The sequence below is a fragment of the Trematomus bernacchii genome, unplaced genomic scaffold (assembly GCF_902827165.1).
Source record: "Trematomus bernacchii unplaced genomic scaffold, fTreBer1.1, whole genome shotgun sequence".
NCBI lineage: Eukaryota > Metazoa > Chordata > Actinopteri > Perciformes > Nototheniidae > Trematomus > Trematomus bernacchii.
This window is the reverse complement of record NW_022987515.1, coordinates 123,867-147,334: the sequence shown is the minus strand read 5'-3', so window position 1 is coordinate 147,334 and position 23,468 is coordinate 123,867. Positions and strand designations below refer to the sequence as shown.

At 43.0% G+C, this 23,468-nt stretch overlaps 1 protein-coding gene across 1 annotated transcript in view; it reads left to right on the top strand.

The window, feature by feature from the left end:
• Positions 1-2,113: 2,113 nt before the first annotated feature.
• The window catches only part of ndst1a (N-deacetylase/N-sulfotransferase (heparan glucosaminyl) 1a), a 42,628-nt gene continuing 21,273 nt past the window's right edge, over positions 2,114-23,468 (top strand). The window contains exon 1 of the mRNA XM_034115832.1: positions 2,114-2,283. The gene's annotated coding sequence lies outside the window, so the exon portion shown is untranslated. The remainder of the gene's footprint in view (positions 2,284-23,468) is intronic.

The following is a 23,468-nucleotide window of genomic DNA, read 5'->3' as shown; positions in this document are numbered from 1 at the left end:
AATAAACCGTCAGACATAATCTAATCAGGAAAACTCTCCATAGCCATAACAAACAAATATAAATATTGTAAAGTAGAAATATCTTCCTGCACCAAAAGCATCTCTGATATTAACAGTTTAGGTATAAAGGTGTGTGCACGCGTGTATAACTTTGGCCAATCATTATGCTGTAAGTAGTAGGTCTATCAATAGTAACTTTATCATTAATGCAATATCTCTATTTATTAGAACTATTTCTCACAGCCCCCTTTAATCTGGTGCAATGTCAAAATGTGGATGCCTCTTTGCAATGCAACAGCAATACATATTAATATAATTAACACTAATAAGATAACACCCTAACTTTGCAAATTCAGAGTAGCCATTTATGTGAAATGAATAGGCTATACTTTCACTTTTGACACTTCAAGCAGGCTACATTTAGTTGATAATGTTTCTTATTCTACTTGAATTGGATAAGAGTATTTTCACATCCTGGTAGGCTATAGCAGGCTAAATTACTGTTGTGCGTAGCTTGCTTTTTTCCACCACTGCGATTGTATGGGTGAGTGAGAGACAGAGACAGGCTGACTAGCTGGTGTGTGTGAGCTTCTCTAAGCCAATTGTGTAGTCCATTTACAGTTTATCTATCCACCTGTTCCAATTCAGGTCAGGGTGTTGGCTGTGTGAAACTCCAATTAGCGGGTCATAGGATTTTTAAGATTACGGATGGGCATTAAGCCCCTAATGTTTATTTAAGGTCATGGTGCACAAAGGACAGGGATTATAGTTGCAGGCATGAAAAACTACTCTTCCATAGTGCAGAGCCATTCAGGAGGTCAGAAAAGATAGTCTGCTAAACTTTTCTGTTACCTATAATGTCTGAGTTAGATTCATAAACTTCATGGTATAATCACTTGCATTGTGCTCATGAGCAAGGTAACACTGATTAACAATTAACTCATGGCTGCATTGCTCCTGTGACCATATTTCCAGGGGTTAAGGGTTAAATGAAAAATATTTAGCCACATCCCCCTGTGTCCCTTGTATCTGGGGGAACGTTCTGTATCTTGCCCTGTATTTAGCAGGACACTGAGGTAAGCCTTCAGCATCGCCTTCTTTGTCTTAATGAGTCGTGTGACCCTATTCTATCATGTGATGTGGATGAGACAGCCAAAGCTGTTTTGAAACATAGCTTTGACTTTGATCTAGCCACTCCGTAATGAAAATCACCAACCTCATGAGTCACAAGGTCAGAGGACGTCTAGGTGCACCATTTCTTCACAACAGTCCCATTTTTTGAAGCTCAATTCATTACATTGTATTCTAGAATAGTGTTGTTGGTTGATATCATCCAATGTGGTAGGCCTGCACTGAAATGAGTTCTGCTTTTTGGACAATTTGTGTTCATTTATTAAAAACATTTAGGCTATTTGTTGTCCTGAAACCATGTTTAACAGTTATGTTTGATGTCCATTCATTGTAGGCTAGCAATAAGCAGTGCCTTATTCCCTTCAAAAACATATACAAAGTATAGTAGCATAGTGCCTTAAATTGTCAAAGCAGTAGCCTACCTTTAGTAATATTAGGTCACTCACTATATATATATATATATATATATTATATTTGTTATTATATAACAAAATAATTTGGGATGAATAAAGTATCTATCTATCTATCTATCTATCTATCTATCTATCTATCTATCTATGAGATATCTATCAGTAGGCTACCAATGACATTGTACAGAGTAGACATATGAATACTGTTTCAATTTGATGCATTGCTGGAGATTATTCAATTAAAAAATCCACAGTTTTGCATAGGCGCTTGTCGTGTAATCTGCATGGTATGGTGACTGATCAAAAATATCCCTGAGCTCCTGTTCCTAAGAAATAGGAATCATTCAAACTTTCACCATGATATCACTGCCAAATTATCTTTTTGGTAGAGTATAGTAGTAAGATCACTTCATATACCCGTGCTTTAATATGATCGCACAGGTGATTTCTTTGAGGAGTTGTGAAGACTGCCCATGCATGTATGCGCATATCAGAGACAAAAAAATGTGCTGTGCTGGCGCCTCCTGTCGACAGTTATGAGCAGTGCCGGTGCACTGAGCTGCAGAAAGAGAGGGGCATTCTCAGATTTCTCGGTTTCTCCCAGCCGAGTCCGCGGTGCCGCTTCCACATCACGGCAGACAGCAAACCGAGACGACGACGACGACATGCGCCGAGCGTGCTACAACCCTGCAGCCACCCCAAACGGACTGTGTTGTACCAAATCCTCCTAACCCAAAACAAGGTGAGTCCATCGACACAACGCTAGTCTCGTCGCCGTGTTTTCGCACATGTTTAGTAGCCTGCACGACCGAGAGCCCCGCCGCTCGGTCTCCCAGGCCAGGCTAGTGAACATTGTCTGGTGCACACGGAGAATGAGGCCAGTTTTTCGGCCTGACTCCCCCCTGGCTGGTACATAAAGCCCCGGTGACATAGTAGTGGAGGCTCGGTGCAGCTTTTAGCTCGTCCGTCTGGCAGCAGAGAAAGGAGGCTAACGTTATTTTTGAAGAGGGTCTGGTCGAAGTTTGTGCACAGGATAGAGCTGTGTCCGGCTGCTCGGCTCTGTGATTTAATATTGGAATTCCTTTATCCAACCGGATACCGTAGTGCAGCCCGGTATCAGAGACAAGCGGGGAACTTGTTTGTGTAACTTTAGAGCTTGCTGAGATTTATAGAGTATTTTTCCAATGTTTTTCTCAAGTTAGCTTGAACAATTTGCCAACAATGATCAATTACTCCACAGACGTTGCAGTCTAATGTGTGTCTTGCAATGAAAAGGCCAAACGATTTTGTGTGCAAATTATAATTAAAGGTCGATAAGATTGTTCGCCACCTAATCTAATAGCTCTGCACATGACAGAGGTGGATAAAAGATTACCATGGGAATGCAACAGCCGCTTTAACGTTATCCAATTTGTCCAAATGATTTCTGGGAAGTTGACTTAATTATCAGCAGTGATGACAGGCTCTGTGTTTTGACATATGATGCATCAGACTGACTATAGTGTAGCTACCTGTAGGAATCATCTGCAGACGGATTATTACCAATATTGAACCTTTAACAAGATTTTCAAAAATTCCCAACCATAAACACTGTTTTTTAGAGGGGAAAAAACAAAGCAAAAAAAGACAATTCTACCTATGCAGTTGCTTAGGTCCAGTTTTACTATTCCTACAAGTAGTTTGGGATGCACTGTTGACAAAGATATACACCCATTTATTAGTGTTTTTTTTGTGATACTTTTGTTTGTTTGCATGTGGCACAGTGCCTGTTTAACAATGATGCAGTGTCCTTACATTAGATCCCTCTTCACTGCATGTGGCTGCTTTGTTTTGCTTGGTTGTGTATCTCCACAAAGAAGGCTGCATCTATTAAATACTATAAACATTTGACTCTGCTGTGTAGCAAAAAGGGGCAGTCCAGACCTGCCTGAAATCTGTTGCCTTGGGGTGTGTGCGCGTGCAAGCGTGCACCTATGTGAGTAAGAGATTACTAAAGGAGAATGAGTCACTCTCTAAATGTATTTGGCAAAGTCATAAGGACTTTTCCTGCATTTCGGCTCGGCTGCGGAAGACATTCTTGTAACTGAAAAGTGTTGTCCTTCTGGTTTCATAGATCATTAGATTCATTTGACCAATGCGTTACATTTTTGCTATACCCAAGCCGTGTGTTGTACATGGGTGGGGGAAATAAATATGTAGGGCTTATTCCATTTGCAGATAAAATAAAAAAAGATTGTTGCTGCTGTCATTTGTTTGGCACATTTCTGGAGAGCCGAATCTTAAGTTGCACTATTTATCTCTGCCAACTGTTTGTCTGGTTGTTCTAACCCTCCATCTGACTGCTCCCACCGACTGCCAAACATGCTGTGATCTATCGCTTGCAGTTGATGAAGGCTGCCACTGCTGCCGCAGCCATTTGATCATATATCAGCATCTCTTCACTTAGATATGCCTGAGAAATGCTTTAACTGGGTTACAATGCCTACACATGGAGGTTGATAAAATACTCGCTGCATGACAGTATATGGCAAATTGCTCAACCAAAAGGTGTTTGGCCATTTATCAGAATAAGACATGATCACAGACAATTCATCATTTTAGGCTTGAATGGGGAAGAGAAAGAGGAATGTTGTTGTCATTCACTGCGCTGGCTGCTTTACTGCTACTCCTCTCCACAGGAGGATGTAAGTTTAATTATAGTGCGGTAACTATACCATCACATTTAATGCTTTACACAAGGTAACTGTTGGGAACTTCAGTGCCCCACAACATGTCATCTCTTGTATTTTTCCATGTCAGTGCCCCTTGTGTCTACACTGTGTGTGTGGGGTGCAGACCTCTCTTTAGCGAGGGGCTGAAGCCAGGCATCTTTCCAAAACTCAAGCCCTCCCCAACCCGTTCTACTGGGTATAAGCACTGCTTTGTGCCACAGTACTGCTCCCTATGGTTCTTATTCATATACTACTACAACAGCACTGGCTCCACCAGATACTGGAATCTACAATTAGAAGTGTACCACAAATAGCCTGCTGTTTGACAGACACATTTGGATGTTGCTCATTTAGTAAATCTTTTGGATTATTACACCAGAGGCAAAATCAGATTTTTTCATAGCTGTAAGGTAGTTTGTATTGAAGTGCCTTTTTCTGCCTGGAATGTGGCTGCGGCATTTGTTGGCTTAGGCTTTGCAATCGCGAGGGGTATTGGAGAGTAGGAGCAGAGTAAATACATTTCAAACAGCACAGCACAACCGAGTATTAGCAAATGATCCGATAGCATCAGTAATCCTCGGGAAAACCTGGAGAGTTTTTTTTCCAATAGTGTTAGCCTCCATCAGATAGTTGGCAGGCACTGGGGGTGTCCACATGTGTGACTGGCTGGCTAGGCTAGCGGTGGGGCTGAATGCTACAGTATGCAGGCAGATCAGATTACTGAACGATTAGCCATGGCCTCCTATCCCTGGCCCAGGGAAATGATTTTCCACTGTCATAATTCCCTAGACTGAATTACGCAGGCCAGTGACTCAGATATACTCAATACAACAGGCCCTGAGTACTGCTCTGCATAACTGTTGCTCTCTGGAGAGAGGAGATAGGTTAAGAGTTGTTGTACCAATGACGCACTAGAGGGCAAAATAGTTTTCCAATTTGTAGAGCTCTTGTGCTTGTTCTCAAGCATGAAAGGTAATGGAACCAAGCATCAAGTGTAGCATAGGGTTAACGTTCATTGAGATGTTTACCCTTTGGTAGGGACTTTGACGTGAAGGAGGCAACAGACAGCTGGAAAACAGTCCCAGATCTCTAAACTGTCCATCACATGTCCTGCTTTTGTGAGACGTACGTCAAAAATGTGAACACATGTCTGATGGGCGATGAAGCGGTGTAAATCAAACAAGCCTCTAGTGGAATTTTGCTGAATGGAAAGATAGACGAAGAGAGTGGGAGAGGGGGAGAGGCTAGCTGGTGGAGGTAGGACCATGTTTCCAAGGTGCCTTCCCCCTGAGGCAGGAATCCGATACATTCCAGAGGCTCCTGTATCCAGACGAATAATGGTGACTAGGGTGTAGCATTTCATCAGATGACACATGATTGGAGTGCATATACTGGGAAAAGTAAGTGCTATGTCATGCGCTCAGAGGTAGCTAACTTTCCTAAGGGATTGTGAAGTATGCCAGAAGAACAGGACAGGTTATGTGAGATATGGATTTATCTTCGCATGGTTTTTATATCTCTTCGAGCTGTCACATCCCCGCCCACTCGCCACCGTTTAGATATAGACATTGACATCACTTTTAGGCATTTAGGGGACACTGATCCAGAGCAAGTTACATTGGATGGTGACATAGGAAAAACACTCAATACTTGTTGGTACATTATACCCTGTTGTATTCTGATTAAGCCCACAGTGGCAGTTAAACGGGAGCTTAAATTACTTCTGACAAAAAAACTAAAACTCATTAGATCCTGCTGGGCCACTCTCTAGACAAGTTATGGCATGATCTGCTTTTTTCTTGGTCCATTACTTAGTGTGACATTGCTCTTCATGTAAGGCTTTAAAATTTCACCTTGGTTTAGATGAATATCTAATATGACAGTATCAGGATCCCAATCTTATTTCTTCTTAGAACCAAGTCTTTAAACCCGAAAATGTGCGCTTGCGGGCTCCTGAGCTAAAGGCTATTTATACTGCAGACACAGAAAAATACCCTGTTTTATTTAGTGGTCAAAAACAAGCTGTCGGGTGCTAATGGACTTCACCTCAGCCATTCCGGAGGACCCTCGGGGTACAGCGTGCTCATACACTCGGCAAGGGAGCTCTCTGCTCTGGCCTGTTAATGAAGCCATTTTCCGAGATGGAGAGATGCAGTAATGGGAACGCACCACTTCACTGCGGGATATTCTAACACTGTCCTCATCATAAGTGCTATCAGTCATCGGATACGATTCGAATTTTTTTTCTTTTGTCCATCTAGCCATTCTGAATGCACTTTTTCAGACATGTGTGGACTTAGAACTACATTGTGTATTATTTATTTTTGAGACACTTGGAGCATTGGGGTCAAGGTTTTGTACTATTACAAGGAGAACTGGATATCTGTGATAAAGACTGCTCTGTGTAAAGTTTACCGTCAGCCTGTTTGAACGTTAGGCATTAACATTGGACCTATGACTTGGTGCTAAAAGCTCACTGATGTGAGCACGGAGGGCAGACAGGTGGAGGGGGGGGGGCTCCGTATGTTTACCCAGTTGTCTGGTGGCCTCACAGGCTCTGGCTGCACCACAGAAACCACACACATACTCTCACCCACTTTAGAGCCGACGTGTGTGTACGTCCACACTCACGCATGCTGTTGTTTACCATGCATCTAGTATATTAGTGGATACTGTAAACAGTTTAAAAGATTTCTATTGAAGAACAGGCTTGATTAAGTCAGGCCTCTAAGTCTATTATTTAAACTGATATTTGAAGACATAAAAAAAAAACAATACTAAACTTTCAATCATTTTATTGTACATTTTGAATAGTACCTTCACCTTACTTTAAACATTTACTAACAAGCACATATATAATTTAAAATAATATGTATAAAGTGCACAGTTGTATATCTGATGAACGTATACAGTATATCCAGGGCTGGGCCAAAGTGGCTACTAGCATCTATCCCAATGTAGGTTGTTTCATATCTCGGTAAAAATATATTTCACACGATAGCATGGTTACTGGTTATTCAATAAATAAACATAGGAAATAACCACATCGTGAAGCTTGTTTTTGTATACTGGAAGAATTGAAATTACTGAGGGTTTTCTCATTTAATAAAACAATGAATACATGAGATTAAGACAATTGTTTGATATAACTGCGTTTGTTCTAAATACAAAATAAAAAAACATAATGGCCTACATGAAGGCAGGAGTCATGGCAGAGCTGATTTATAAGTTACCTATTAACTGACAGCTGGGTGTTTAGTCGTTGTACTTCTCTTCCAAACAAGTGTAGCTGTCTTTGCTTGCACTGTTTGACTGTTTTTCCTGAAGCCTAAATACAACCACAGCTGTGGTCCTCTGCTGTCAGGAAGACCATGTTTGGTGTTTACCAACAGGATATGTACTTACAGTGCTGTCTTAATAATCTGTGATATTGTTAGACTGTGAGTGGTGAACACCTACACAAAGTCTAATAGAGGTTTCAGTTCTCTTATGTTAGCCGATGATGATGCACTGTGCTTTGCCTGGACTCTGAGTTAAATGAAAGTGCTGTGCAGTTACAAAATAAAAGCGCTAACGCCTGTGACACTGCGTTTAGATCAGAACAGGCTGGAGCACTGTAACATCCCATCAGGAGAGTAGGACTGGATAAACTTTAGCAGGGCATCTGGTGCCCCAGTGCCCCTGTTCGCTTCTCTTCTCCCTCTCTCCCCTGTCGGCAGACCATGCCACCACACCACAGCAAGTCATCTGGTGTCCAGTCGGCTCCATCTGTGCATGCATTTGGCTTCACTGCAAACAAAGCATTGCAGCATGCAAGCGGCCTGCACTACTTCTAAACAACTGAGCCCTGCTATCTAGCTTAATCTTTGGGTGGAAACTAAGAGTGCATTGCCAGGGTTATGGGTCATCTCCATTTCAATTCATTAAATTGCATCTAGGCATTGAGAATCCAGCGTAACAAACTGACCACAGCTGATGGCATACCTGCTTTCCATTTTGAACTGCTGAGGTGGAAAGAATTGTAATGGTGCCGACCGGAGATTTGGCTTCTGGCAGCTCCAAGTGAACCCCTCCACTGATCCGAGGCGGTGCCTTGTCTGTCCGGCCTGCTGTCTCTCATCCATCCTGGGTGGTGGGGAGGCGTGTGTGTGTGTGTGTGTGTGTGTGTGTGTGTATGTGTATGTGTATGTGCCTGTCACTGTTTGTGCAGGACAGGTGCTGGCAAACCTGAGGTCAGTCCAAATGCAGCTGAGGCACCTAGACAGGAGGACGGCTGGAGACTGCAAATGACAGCAGGATGAATGAGCTTTGTTTTGCCAGGTTTTGTCTGGTTTTATTCAGAGGGTGCAGCTTTGCGCGGGGTCAGTTGTGATGGTCAGGTGGTGTAACGGCTGGCTGCTCTCAGCGGGACGTGCTACCGCCGCAATCATTTGGTCCATACAGAGAGGCTCGGAGGCTGTTTGGGTGAAAAAGCTAAACTTAAAGAACCATAGTGTGGTGTGCAAGCCTGCAAACACAAATACCACCCTACCCCCTCTGTGAAGTGTTAAGTGGCCGGATATGTTTGGTGAATGGGACACAGGTGTCTGGGCAGTGCTGTGTGTGCCCGGCCAGAGGTCTATGTTTGTTTTCTCTTCTTAATGGCTCCCAACTCTCTGCTGCAGCTCCACCAGAGCTCATTGGCACTCAATGGGCCGGTGTGGAGGCCCCCCCTCTCTTTGTTTTCTTCTACTGTGGGACCTAGCAGTAGATGAACTTCGGTGAAGTATCTGATAATGAAATTGGAGACATCCCACAACACATTGTTGAGGTTACACATTGGATAGCCCGGTGCTTTTTAGATTCCTCTCTCTTCCTTTATTCTTCCCTTTATCCCTCTGTTGCCTCTGATCTACTCGGCACAGCAGCCGTTTGAAGTTGTCAAGACTCTGGCTTTACTGTTGAGTCCTCAAAGTGCTTATGTGACAGGTAGAGAAGAGCTGGAGGGCAGTAATGTGACTCCCACATAGTCCACACCACCTCTACAGTCTCCATCCTCCACGCCCTTGTCTCCCACTTTCCTCCTGCACACAGACGTAGTCTCAGTGGTGATGTCACTGGACCGAGCCCTGAACCCTTTGTTTAGTAACAGCCTAAAGGTGTGCTACGGGGTCTGAGGGCGATGCACACACCGCCACCACAACCCCATTCTGAGCCTTCCCAGGAGGCCGCAGTAGGGCGAGGTAATGGGTTGTTAACCCCTCAGTCACCTCTATGTTTGGATGTTGTACCGTCAGCAGCGGTTGCTATCACCATCCTGATCTGATTGTTTGAGTAAACCTGTGGCCTCTCCAGATGGCCCGGCCCCTGAGCTGGTTTATGATAACCATACAGTTAATATCTGGCCCACATAACGCTCTCCCAGCTTCCTGCCCCCTCCCCTCCCTACAAACTCTGCTCTCATTTCTCGCTGCCACCCTCTGTGCTATTGTCTCTTATGCCTTCTCCTGAGTACCCCGTTTTATTTCTTTACTTCACTCATCTTTTTAAATTCCAGAATCCATTTCTTTTGTCCCCAGGCACAAAGTATGATGGCTAGAGACGGTGTAGCAAATTAAATTTGGTCTCCCTCTTTTGCTCCCCTTGGACGTGGGAATGATGGAACAGTAGAAGGAGAACAGGAGCAAAAACAATCTGAAGGAAAAAGCCTATTTCCCATGCATTACTGTCTCTTTCCTCAGGGTCGATAGTGGAGTTACACCAACACCTTTATCGCTTTTCCCCCCACTCTTTAATTCTCTTTCTCTTGCTCCCTCCCCGTCTCGCTCTTACTGCTGCTGTTCTTTCTCACACAGCCTAACCTGAAGGTCTCTCTGTTCTACTACTGCTAACACAATCTGACCCAGTTTATTAGTTTGGGTCTAGTGAATCATTAATCGAGGTTATCTAACTGTTCCTGTAATGATTCTGCCCTGACTTGTATGTCAGAGCCTCTCTGCGTTCATAACCAATCAAGCCTCTCTCTTCTTGAACCACACTTTTGTACTTCAACATAACTATCTTGCATAAAAAAAAAATTCGACCCTCAAGCTAGACTATATGTTTAATAGGTGTGCCATGCACTGTAATATGTCATTGTGTCAGAGCACAATACGGGGACTAAGTGCACTGAATGCAAATTAATCTTGTGGGATGGCAGCAGCTGAATAGAGTGCGGTTTTGGGGAGAGGAGGGGAGCAAAGGGAGGGACAGAAGGAGGGCTAATAGTGGTGACAGAGAGGAAAGGGAGAGAAAAGAGCATGTGAGGAGGAGGAGGAGGGATGTGGGATGTAGTCATCGCCAGGCCCATTCATCATGCAATGCCTGCTGGGATGCGCTGGGGTCAGTCCTGCACAACACAATTACAGCCTGTTCTGGTGTGTTGTGCTCGGCTCCTCTGTGTTCTGACTGTGTTCTGTTGTCTTTTGTTAGATTTCCTCTGTTCTAGCGTGTTCTTGTTTTCCCCCTGCACCTCTCTGCTCTGTAGGCTTCATGACAGTCCCTTTTTTTTGTTCTGTTCTTCTGTTACATATTTTTGAACTTGTAGCTCAAGCTATCACTAAATGATCTGCTGCTGTTCTTCGAGCAAAACATCTCAATTAGCGGGACATTTGTTGTGTTTTTGTTTTGTTTCTTTGAGTGTTTATACTCTCTCTTTTGTCTTTTACAATTAATTGCCACATTTTTTGCTCATGGGGTGGAGCTGCTTGCCGTACCATCCGCCGTGCAGCTTTTATTCTTTCATCCACATCTGAATCGCAGCCACTAGCTTGATTTTTTTTGATTGACAGGCCTGGTTAGCATGGGGGTGTGAGATTCTAGTAAGCATGTTGTTTACAGTCCTCTATGAGCCTACAGATGTTTCCAGAAAGCTGTAAATATCTGCTGTGTGCTCTAATATCATTTGACAGCATACCCGATCATAAGGATATCTCTGTCTTCCTGTCTGTGTCTATTCTGCAGGCGTTAAAAGCAAGTTTTCCCAGCCAGAAAACCTTTAAGGTGGCCTGAAAGCCTAAATGACAATACCACGCAGGGATCCAGAAACATCGACTTTTGAAACATCATAGTACATGGCAGAACTTTATGGTGCAAAGTGGCATCTGTTTCTGTCACTTTACTAAAACAGTATGCATGATAGAATGCATTCTCTCCATATATAGATGATGTGCTGCATTTATTTAGATACTATTATTTTTGTGCTTTAAAGAACAAGCTTCATATTAATTCTTTAAGCCACTTTTAGTATTTCATTTCGGAAACTACTAGTGATCATGACTAAAGAGATATAATAATGTACTTGAAAAATGAGTTAATTATCAAAATTGCTGTCATTATTAATTGTTTGCAACTTATTGTTTCAGCTTTATATAATACACTTAATGTAACATGGCATCAGCAGATATTAATAGGTCAGATTGAGTTGCTGTCTGGTGTAGTTTATGTATGCCTTGTTAGTTAATGGGTTGTAGCTTCCAGCTCTGTGATGTTTAATGATGGGGCCTCTGGTCTTTGGTTTACATTACAGTAACAAATTCTGTCTTAAATTAATGACATCATTAGTATAATTAGTCATATTTTGTAATATATCAAGTTAATCTTGGTGGAATTTTAATGCAGCTGTTGTCGTTGCTTTTTTTTCTTTTTTTTTTTTTTTTTTTCTTCCCCCCAAGCCTCATGTGTAATGATTAACCTGCCAAAGAGAAACCTTGAAATGAAAAATACTCTGTGTTCTTCCTTAAACGTATTCTTGGCATAAACAAGCTGTTTATTCAATAGCCTGTACTGTTGGGAATCGGTAGGTTTTTCTTTGGTTGTGTATCTTAGTGTGTAAATTATTTTCAGTAGTTGTTGCAGCATATTTCATAACGGAACAGAAGACAAAGGAACCCAAAGGTCCCAGAAGTTCACTTGCTCTCGGAGGATTCATTGGGTGGTGTCTTGGCTGAGGTGAAATAAAAGGAAGCTCCAAGATTGACTGAAAGAATGACACATCCTGGCCAGAGAATGCAACAGCTTAGAGTATGGAGCATCTGGAAACAATTGGAAACAATGGATAGTCTGCAGCAGGCTGCATGTCCAACTCTATGGATGCTTCTTCTTGACTTCCTTCAGTTTCAGCCTCCTGTGACAAACTTGGGAAAGAGTTAGATGACATAAAATGATAGACTTGGCATTCTTTGATTTAATATTCATCCTAAAACTCAGCACTCTACCTCATACTTACTCAAAAACTTTTGGTTGATTGGCAGAATGAGGCGTTTTTTTTAAAGGAATTTATAGACTCCAACCCAAAAACCTGTCCTCATTCCAGTCATGTCAGCTGTGAATAGGGTTGGCCTAATGATATTATTATATGTAACGTAATATAATCTAATCGGTATAAAGGTTTAACCCTGATCTGATTTACATCTGATCAGATGACAGGTTATTATTCCGTAGAAAAATTCAAGGAAAATGTGTTTTAATTGAGTCTCAACATCATAGACGAGTTGTTAGCACCAAGGAGACACACATCTTTTTTGTTTTGAGGCCAAAAGTAGATTTAAAAAATATATAATTAATTGGACACTGCTTGGCTTTAATCAACACATAAGCCTTGTGAAATCGACGGGAGTCTGCCTTTTTAAATTGGCGTGACCTTTGAGCTCTTTTCTTAACCTCTACCTCCAACAATAAACCGAACTGTAGAACTATCTAGGACACATTCTTACCACATCCCATGATGACAGTCTGGGTTTCCAAGTACACCTGCTCAGTGCCTCCACAACCTGCAGACGCAGCGGTTGTCTGTCGTCAAGTTGTCTGTCTTTTGTGTGCCCTAATGAAGCCTGGGAGATGTGACAACATGCCTCACATTTCACTCTTCACCTAATTGTGTTGATGTGGAAGCTGATATTAGCAATGTGCTGGTTAATCTTCCCAGTGAGAGGAAATGGAAAAATCATCAAGGGATACGACACAGCTAATTAGCCTTGTGCACACTTCCATGTGTGAGGGGAGAGATGGGAGCGAAGTGAGATGTAGCGAGAAAATAAAATGGCTTTTTTTCCCCTTTTTTAGAACATTTTTTTTATCGATTTTAATGTGCACTGAAAGTTATTTGAAAATGTGGCATATTCTTTAAATGTCATTCTGCTTAAGGAAGGCATCCACTTTCTGAAGAGCGACAGCTGGGGGAACCTCAACATTCATTACAGCCTGACATGTTACCCACTCCACAAAACACCATCTTGCAGCGTCTGAAATTAAAGTCATTTGAAGTTTCACACAGAGCAAATGGCCTACTGCTACAATAATGCTGTTTTTGATTTCCTCCTCCCCTGAGCAAAGCTGTTAGTCGGTTTGACTGATTAGGGCCTGAAGCCACCGGCTCTCAATTAGACAGAAGACAAAGCTTTAACCCTTGCGGCTGGAAAATCAGAAGTAATGAATTAGTGATAAAGGTTTTAAAGACAACACCATTAGAGGGACTGTCGGGAGGAGGTGGACTGCTTTCTCATAGCAATTTGCACACTAGGTAATTTGCAGTCTAAAGGAATACACGTAAAAAGCTTTAGATTTCTTTTTCATTTTGTCTCCTTTGCTTCTTTTGCTCTTCCCCTGCGGCTACCGGTGACAGTATTATTAACCTCATCTCTGCTGTGCTTCCGCATGTGACCTAAAAGTCATTTATTGTGAGGAGTGGTCAACTGCTCTGCCGCTCAGGGTCTCGAGCCTCGATGGAGCTCGTAATGCATTTTGACTCCATCGCTCGGGGCTGGTAGAATCAAATAATATATTAAGATTATGTTGCGAGCTGTCAAACCCCACTTCAGAAGTACTATGCCAGCAAAATTATTTTGCCAAGTCATGCTGTGATAGGCTTTTTTTTCTTTCCACCATAGACCGCCTAAGGCCTTTTGTTTGGGAATCTGACCTATTGCCAATGACATCCACACTGCTCCCCCATATCGACCATTAGAGCACACAATGCCAATATTTGTCAGGCTGATAGTGACGCTGTTTGCCAAATCGCCAACAACCCAGTCCGTCTGTTTATTGGAGGAAGCTCAGTCCTGTCACCTGAGGGATAAAGCGTATGGTGGAAACTTGTATCCTCTGAGGTATGCCGGGCAGATGCAGGCCCTGCGTTGGTTCAGCTGTTGTGCCCGGCGCAGACAGGGAGGCCACAGCATGTCTCCGTCTCTGTTATTCCAGGAGTTATAGCTGGCTGAGATATTTATGGTTTGTTGCCCTTTAAATTTGAATGTAGAATAATGGTGGTCCTTTTGCAGTGGCGACTTTATTAACTTTGTATTCAATATTTTGCATTGCTTTTTGGTAAGCAGCCAAGTTAACCCTTGTTGTATCGTCAGTTCAACAGCAAAAAAGTAAAACATTATTTCCAAACAGTCTGTCTTTAAACTCTTGTGGGACATTTTTTCAAAGAGACTGGTTGGTGGTTTTGGACTTGGTGGCTTGAGGTCAGCCCACTCTTTTCCCCCCAGAGTTATAAGCCCTACAATCAAAATGACGACTGACACTCGTTTTCTGACCAAAAGCTTATTTGCTAAATTTGTGGCATTTTTACATCTGTAATTTCTCTGGTATTTAAGGAACTTTGTAATGGCAGTTGTTCCTGGTCCTGTATTATATAGAGAGAAAAGGTTAAACCTTGAGTAATGAGTAAAACGTTGCCATTACAGCCTTTCATTAGAGCAAAGCTAGTACATGTGTTCATAGCTGTGAAGCCATCCCCCTTGTCTCAGAGGTCACTTGGTCTCATCAAGGCGAGTGCTTCAGTGAGAGCGAGCGTCTGTGATCTCAGCGCGATGTTCACAACAACCTCTGCACTTCCCATAACCTGCTTCCATTATATCAGCAGACGACAGGTACAGTGAGCAAAGTGACGTGATGTTACAAGTTCCCGTCTGTGTGTGATGTGTGTGACAGCTGAATAATGAACATTACGCTGTATCTCTCCCCCTCACAACCATCACTTCACCTTTCCGCAGCCTCGCCCATTCAGTTGATACGACGGTGACATCACCCTTGCATAATGAAATCCAACCCTCCTTCCCGTCCCTCTTTACTCTCATCAGCTGCTTGCTCTAATTAGATGAGGGTGATTTCAATAAAGTTACTGTCGTCCTCACTCCATTAGTTATATTAACACTCGGATTTCTACCCAGGAGTTGTCTATCCGTCCTCCGCCTTTTACCGGGGGGGGGGGGCAATCCTCTTCCTTTCATGGATCTGTGTAACCTAGTTACTGAGGCCCAGCAGGGGAGGCCAATCAATTAATGAACAAAGAAGCCCGCTCACTGAGCAGCGGCGTGAGTCTGGGACTATAAACAGGGCGCTCCCAAAACATGGTCGCTGTCAGATCGGTGCTCGTCTGATGGATGTTGTTTTGCTTTGTTATTTTGCGCGTCTCTGAGTAATATCTCAGAAGAGCCTTAAGCCACTGGATACTTTTAACATTACCTCGTCCAACTCACTACCAGCCAATATTTCAGTGTCTTATGGGGAATAAGTAGTAAAAAGACAAATATTTGAACCTTTATGTAAGGAAAGGCTTTCCATCATAGTTACAGTTCATCATAATTTAGTTGTAAAAAATGGACTGTAGTGTTTTTCTGTTTTGAAAAGTTTGGAAATGAAACCTCTGCGTCCCTCAGGGTAAACTGAGCTAACACATTAGGTATGTGGTCAAAGGTTAAACGTCCATATTCGTTGATTTTGATCAGTCTCCTGTGGCAACAAGCAGATTGTCTGTCCACCTGTGCTCTCTCACTATCTTTCACCACTTTCTCATCCTTCCCTTTTCTCAATACCTCTTTTCATCCTATTGAATCCCTACTTTTTTTTCCACGCCTCAACTTTTTTTCACATCCTTCAGTTCCACCCTTCTCCTATCTTTCTTCTCCCGCTTTCTCTGTCATCCCTTTTTCTTAATCCGGCTATTCGCCCCTCATGTTCCCCTCCCTGGAGTTTCCAGCTCCTTCTCGCTGTGTGTGTGTGAGATCAGGGAGCAGGCTGTTGTAACAAGCTGTTGAATAATGTAAGCACAGGGCTATAGGCCAGCGTTTCAGTTAACCCTTTGATCTCGGATCACACAGTGGGTGAGGCTGACACATCATGAATGACAGCTCGACCGCAGGGCAAAGCTGCCCGAAGGCCTTTTTGCTTCCGTCTTCCTCCTACCCCTACCTAAAGGCTAAGGTTCCCCCATCCGGTCTCATTGTCATGGCCTTTCTAAGCAGGCACACAGTGTACATCCTTAGCCTTTGTTGTTCCTACACAGATGTATAATTAAAGGGTTAGAAAAGGCAATGCTGAATAATTGATATTGGAGAAAAGATGTCGTGGCATTCTGAACCTTATCATACTCAGTGTATGTACCTGTGTATCTATAAAAGATTAAGCAGTTAGTGTTCTTTCTGGTCTTCTAGCTCTGGTCTGCACTGATTCATTGTGGCACTGTGCTCTCCTCTGACTGAGGAGCCGTTATCATTATTTCATCTCGCCTAATTCACCTCTGTGGAGACTGTCAAAACGCAAGGCGATGCACTGTGAATAGTCACAAAAAATCCTCAGCAGCAATCAAGTGAGTTACCAATTTGTATCAACTAAGTGACTGAATCACACATTTCCTTTCTCAAAAAAGCCTAGCCAGCACACAAGGCCTCATTAACCCTTTGTGATCAATACAGATCCCCTCTCCTTAAGTGCTCCTAGTTAACTTCAGAGCCTGTATCCTGAGGCTAGGCTGTATTGATCTGCTGAACTGATTGGAAGTTTCCCTTCAGGAGGTGAAGGATAGCACTGGGACTGGGTATGTTTTGGCAGGAGAGGGGAAGGACTTGGTCTTCATGGCTGGATCAGCTTACTACTTCCTACCCCCACACACCTGTTACAGCCAGCGGGATGAAAAACAGCCCACCAATCCAAGTGTGGAAGTGTGTATCTTTGTGTGTGTAAGAGAGAGAGAGAGAGAGAGAGAGAGAGAGTGGAAACGGCTGTTTGTGTGCTCAGGAGAGCAAATGGTTGATAGGCGTTGCAAATGAGAAATGTGTTACATAGGGTTTATGGTGACGGCGTGTGGCTGCTGAACCGCGTTGACTTCAGCAGCTGCTGGCCAGTTATGGATGGGCGGCAGGAGACAGATTTTAGATTTTGCATGGCTAACACACTATATGACAGTCTGCTTTTCAGATTGGTTGTTTCGACCCATATCACATCGTCAAGCCGAATGCAACCAGCAACACTTAAATGTGCACACATCTACACTTGAGTACACATATACATGCACACCATTAAACTGTCAGGCAGTGTGTGTGTGTATACGATGCTGCACAGAGACGTTTAATCCATAATTCTGACAGGCTTTCCTTGAACTGACAGGAAAAAGCATAGCTCTCTTCCCACATAAATACACCTTTCTCTCTCTCTCTCCGCTCCTCCCTCCCTCCATTGGCCTGGTTCCCTCTTAAGATAAAAATAACATTTCCTTATTTATTTTTTTAAAGTGTTGTCCAGGACATACACCATGCATGCTGCCCCTTGGAGGTTTGACCCTGTGCTCAGGCCTCAGCTACCCCCTTCTGTAAGCTGATATTCTATGTGTGTGTCTGTGTGTCTGTGCATGTGTGCGCGTGGTGTCATGGTAGGATACACAGCAGCTGTAGAGGAGGCAGTGAAGAGGGGAAATGGGAAGAGCCAGCACAGTAGACAGAGCCCAGATAGACCTGTCAGCTCTGTGACACCCACACATGCCTCAACCTCTGGTCCAGGACGAGAACAGAGAAAGGGAGAGCAGCATGGAGACAGGTAGAGTGCTTCAGAGAGGGGCAGAAAAAGACATAGAGTCCACACCAGTTGCCGATTTAAGACTTGAGCTGGTAAAAAAAAGAACTGTGAGCCGTGGCAGAGCGGTGTTAATTTTGGCGAACATGGGAGTCTTGAGAGACAGGGTATAGGAGACCTAGCACGTATAATGTGGGAGGAAATATTCACCTTCCTTTGGGTTTTTTATTGGATACATTGAATATAAGTGGTTTTTTTATACTAATTAACTGATAAAAACACAAACTAAATAGTGATAGCGCAAAAATGTATTCATATCAGTAAGTATTAGTTTTAGTTTGGCAACATTCACTGGCTCATGACTGTGGGAAAGGTCTGTCCCAGCGCATATAAACAAGCTCTGTCTAGTTTCATGAACTGTAGATTATTCTTAATTGGGTTGAGGTCTGGACCCCGCCACTTCAGGACCATTCCCTGTGTAGCATTTGGCTAAAGTTTGTTAAATGTTCCCTAAAGTCACTGTCTTCTGTCGTACTTTTCCTATAGGTTCTTGATGAATTCCTGTACTTTCTTTCTGTTGCCAAGTACTGTTGAAAGAAGCATTTCCACAGCACGGTACTAGAACCAGACTTCATGGTGGGGATGATGAGGTTATGCTGAAACAAAGCTTTTATAATGGCCAAAAAGCTGCATTTACTTATCATTGCACTTTTAAACCTCCTTCAGTTTTGTTTCAGATTCTCCCCCATGCCTTCTGGCAAAAACTCTCTGAGTTGTAATGCAAGTTTTTTGCACAGTGGCTTTCTCTTTACAGCTGTGTTATAAAACGGTGACTGGCGAATCCCCCAGGCAACAGTTTTTGAATGCACAGTGTCTCCCATTTCTCTGCCATGAAACCCTGAGGCCTCTCGTGGCCGTCACACTTGTGTCCTTCAATGCAGAGATTCTCCTTTTTTAGGACTCTTTTCTTGGCAAAGACACTACTGTACCCGATTCAGTCCTTTTTTAATTGCTGAACCTAAGGGGAAATTAAGCTATTTTCTTGTTATGGTTTAACATTTTCCTTTGACCTCCTTTGTAGTTTTGAAACAAACATGTCAGCTGTTAAGTTTCTACGCCTTCCCACAGCTGCTCTTATTTCCACTTATTATGCAACTTTTGAGAAGCAAATGCACTGATTATGCCTCCTTGAATAAATCGTTATGATTTTTTTTTAACAATATTCTGAAAATAATATCCATACATCACATATAGAGCTAAAAAATCAGTGCCTTTTCCCGAGCTCCTCCAACAATGCAACATAATATATATATATATATAGGACATAAAACAATAAAACAAATAATTTTTTTATTGTGGCCTTCCCATCACCAGCATGTTGTGGGATTGTTTCAGTGGTGATCCATCTTATATTTGTAGATCTTTTTGTAGATAATACAATCACAGCAAACAGCAAAGAAACAGTCTAAGGGTGAAAACTGCCACGTTGTATTACTGGGCTGTGTAGCGATGCTTCATTGTGGTTGTGTTTTAAAAACCTTGACTAAGGCAGAAATTATGAGGGGGACTCCGTTTCAAACACACACAGGATTTGTAATAGCATTCATGACCGGGGCTACAATTGGGAGTGTAATTATTGTTATTGCGATAAACCAATCATGGGGCTGGGTATTTCAGTTCTGTGAAGTTGGAGTTTTCACACATTTATTGCCTGCAATTAGCGCGATGGGGGGCACGTGTCAAGTGTGAACTGTTTGTTTATGTAAAACATACAGTATACGGCCCTCTAGACACATTTCCACTTCCATCCATTTATCTGTTGTTTTTTGATTGTGCTCTGAAAGCGAACTGATGATTATGAGCATGTTTTTATGCAGGAGGAAAAATACTATCTGTTTGATCTTGCAGGCAAAAATATGGGCAGCACAACAGAATCTCATCTCTTGTGTCAGCTATTCTTCCGCACCGTGATATTCCCATGGGAACGCATTTCTGCTGCGCGAATCACAGTCAGATCAGTGCGGGCTTTTTCTTATCTGGACATGAAAGAAGAGAAGATGGAAGAGGGAGGTGTGAAAAGGGGGGAGAGGGTAGGAAAGAGGAAGGGAGCGGTAGTGCTCCCCTGGGAATGATAATACCTGAGATTCACTGAGCGGCCTCGAATCTAGCTCATCATCATTTCATGAGCAGGTATTGTTCTTATCCCTATTACACTGCGAGATACACGCTCGTTTCCCCTCAGTCTCTGAAACAATGATTGAGTAGATAAGACGGTTATATTGTTTATGTGTGTGCCACTGGCCGTGTCACAGCATGCCTGGGGTTTTATTATTAGTTTGATAGTTTTTCTTTTATTCATCTGCGAGCATTGTTGTTGTTGTTCGATAGCATCTCTGGTTCAAGTCAGGTCAGCAAATCTGTTATTGCTGTTCCCCAGCAGGTATAAAGGTCTTAATAAAACTGTTGTGCTTTCGTCAGAGAATCTGTGCCGCTCAGGATAGGGTTTTCTCTGCTCAATAGGAAGTTGATTTGATCAGCAGACACTGCACCATGAAACCACGGTTATCTGTTCGTGCCCCTTCCCTTCCACTCACAACCCCCCCCAACTCCCACGCTCACTCGCATATTCACACACACACACACACACACAGACGTGCCTTATACACGAGCAGTATGACTTTCACCTCCGAGTGATGTTCATTGTCTGTATAAGGAGAGACCAATTACCAATCCTAAGTCCCAATGGAGACGTTGTGCTGCCCGCCATGCTCCCCTGTCCTTCAGCAGCGTCCTGAGATGACAGTAGATAAACAATGGGAACAAACAGTCACTCCCACCAGCATTGATCTGGCTCCCTCTCCCCCCCTCCTCTCGCCAACAACGCCACATTGATTCCACCTACACTCAATTTATATGAAAGCCCCCGTGCCCCACCTCCCTCTTCTACTAGGACTGACAAAAATGATAAATGACCAACCCCTTCCTGCCTCAGCCACCTCCTTCCTGTGCATGCACTGGCTGTCCCAGACTCTACAAGCCTATTTCTCCTCTCACAAATCCAATAGACTTAGGTGGACCCCACTTTGCTTGGAATTTAGCTTTTTTATTGTTATGAAATAAAATAAAGCGTGGGGGTTATTCATTGCTTCAGGTACTTCCTATAATTTCCACACATAAACATGCCACCGCTTTAATTTCAAGCCTGCTGGACATCCATATGCATGATGTCGAACCATCAAAAAAAGGAAATTATTATGTATTTCAATTGCACACACCATAGGAGATCCTCTCATGCGGGCGCTGGGTAATGTTCTGTATTGCCACTCAAAGATGAAATCATGTGCAGAGCTTTCAAAGTGGGGTCAATTATTTCTCTTTCTCTGAATAATCTGTCTGCAGTGTAGTCACATGACTTGGATGGCAGTTAATTTAGACGTGACAACTCGCGTGTTTGGGTCTGTCGGCGTTTCAAAAATAATAACGGTTCAACAGTCCGTCCTAATGGAGTTTTCAGCACAGTATTTTCTATACGTGTCTTTGTCTTTTCTCTGTGCCGTCGCTGACTCCTTTTTGGCTGCTTAAAAGTGACTAATAAAGGTCTGCAGTATACAAATGATGTCTTCCATGGCCCCCACTGTTTTTTATTGTACAGATCCAGTGTCCCAATGCCTGTAAATGGGGCACAGAGTGTCTATAAATAGATATACTGTGGTAGTGAGCTGCCGGTGGTTATCAGCAGGAGGAGTGGGGGTGTGTGTTTATACACGAGTAAGCTGTGCTTTTTGTTTTTTGCGATCGAGGGGATCGAGGCTATTGATGAAGGTGTTCTGCGCTCTCCACTCTACCCCACCACCCAGAGGAGTATATCCGCTGAGGAAAGTCTCCATTTCACATCTCTGCTCCACCGTTCCCTAATGACCCTACCTCGCTTCATCTCCACCCTGCCACAATTTTCCCTTGGCTCCCACAGCTCATCCATACTGCTTTTCACACAGTGAGGTAATCCATTTTACACTTCCTGCCGCTCTCAGATCCCTCCTGCTTGAGATCCCAGATCTAAAGGAACAGGAGGTTTGGGAGCCTTTTCTAAGATGAAAAAGACTCTGAGAGTGCCATGTATATTTGATTCTCTGCCCTGTGTTTTTATTCATCTTGGGCCTAATCTTCCCCACATAATATGAATGTGTAATCATGCCATTATGCCTGTGCCTGCTCAGGTTATCTTCATAGCGGATGATATCTGTGTTGATGTGATCTGACATGATCTCATGTAATGGAAGTCTGAGATCTTTATCTTGTGCTGTATATATACAGAACAGCAGTGGTACAGAAATCCCCCAATTCGCCCTAATTGTCATTGAACACACTTCAAGCTGTCATCCCCATTCTATTCATAATTGCTCTTAGGAAAAGATTGCACTCCCTTGCCTGGATTTAAAGATGAGTCTTTGCCTCTTTGTCCCATTACTGTGTCAACGAATAACATTGCAATCATTTCAATTACGACAGCGCTGGGACCGAGGTCTTCAAGTAGGGCCTTGAGATGCAATTCGAGGGGCACGGGCAAATTGAGAAAAGGCATTTTTCTTCTGTGAAATTGCCTCAGTCTTGGGGACAGTAAATTGAGGTGCTGAAAAATGATGTGATAATTCAGCCGCATGGTTTGGTACAGGAAATGGTCTGAAAGTCACTTTCTGGGGAATTAGAAGGCAAAACTACATTTCCCTCCCGAGTCCTCTGTCCTTCACGCAGTGGCATGAAATGAATTGATGAGACAGAGGGAGAGGGAAGTGTCGGTGTTAATGTTTGCAACTAAAATGAAGCTGCCTGCTTGTGCATTCAGGCTGGCTGTAGGGTGGGAGGCTCAAGCTGGAGTGAAAATACGGTGACGCGTTCCACACTATTTCATGGTCTAAGCCTTTAATCGCAGTCACCACAATGAATGCATAAATGAAATTCAAATTTCAGATTGATTGATTCTATATTGATGAATGCCAAGGCTGGCTTAAGGAAAGGAAGAAAAACCTGTGACTGTGGCTTTCAAGATGTAACCTCTTTAAGAAGGCGAGCCCCTGCTTCTCCTGGGTGCTTGTTTGTTGCTTTAGATGTGCTTTAAAAGAAATATGAAAAACTGTGCTTTTTGAAGTTTAATCTCTCGCCAGAAAGGGTAGGAGGCTGAATGCAAATACAGAAATTCGCTTTAGGTTTGCTTCTCGCTGCTTGTGGTGCAGAATTTTGCACAGTGGTCTTGTCGCTGTTTATTACGGTTGAGTAACTCGTGCACCCTTTTTCCGACACAGCGAGGAGTAAAGATAACATCGAATTTTGATCACTCTCAATACAATGTTCAATCCCCGCCTTCATCACTCTATTGTGTCTCTTTTCTTAATCCCTTCAAGGCATCTCA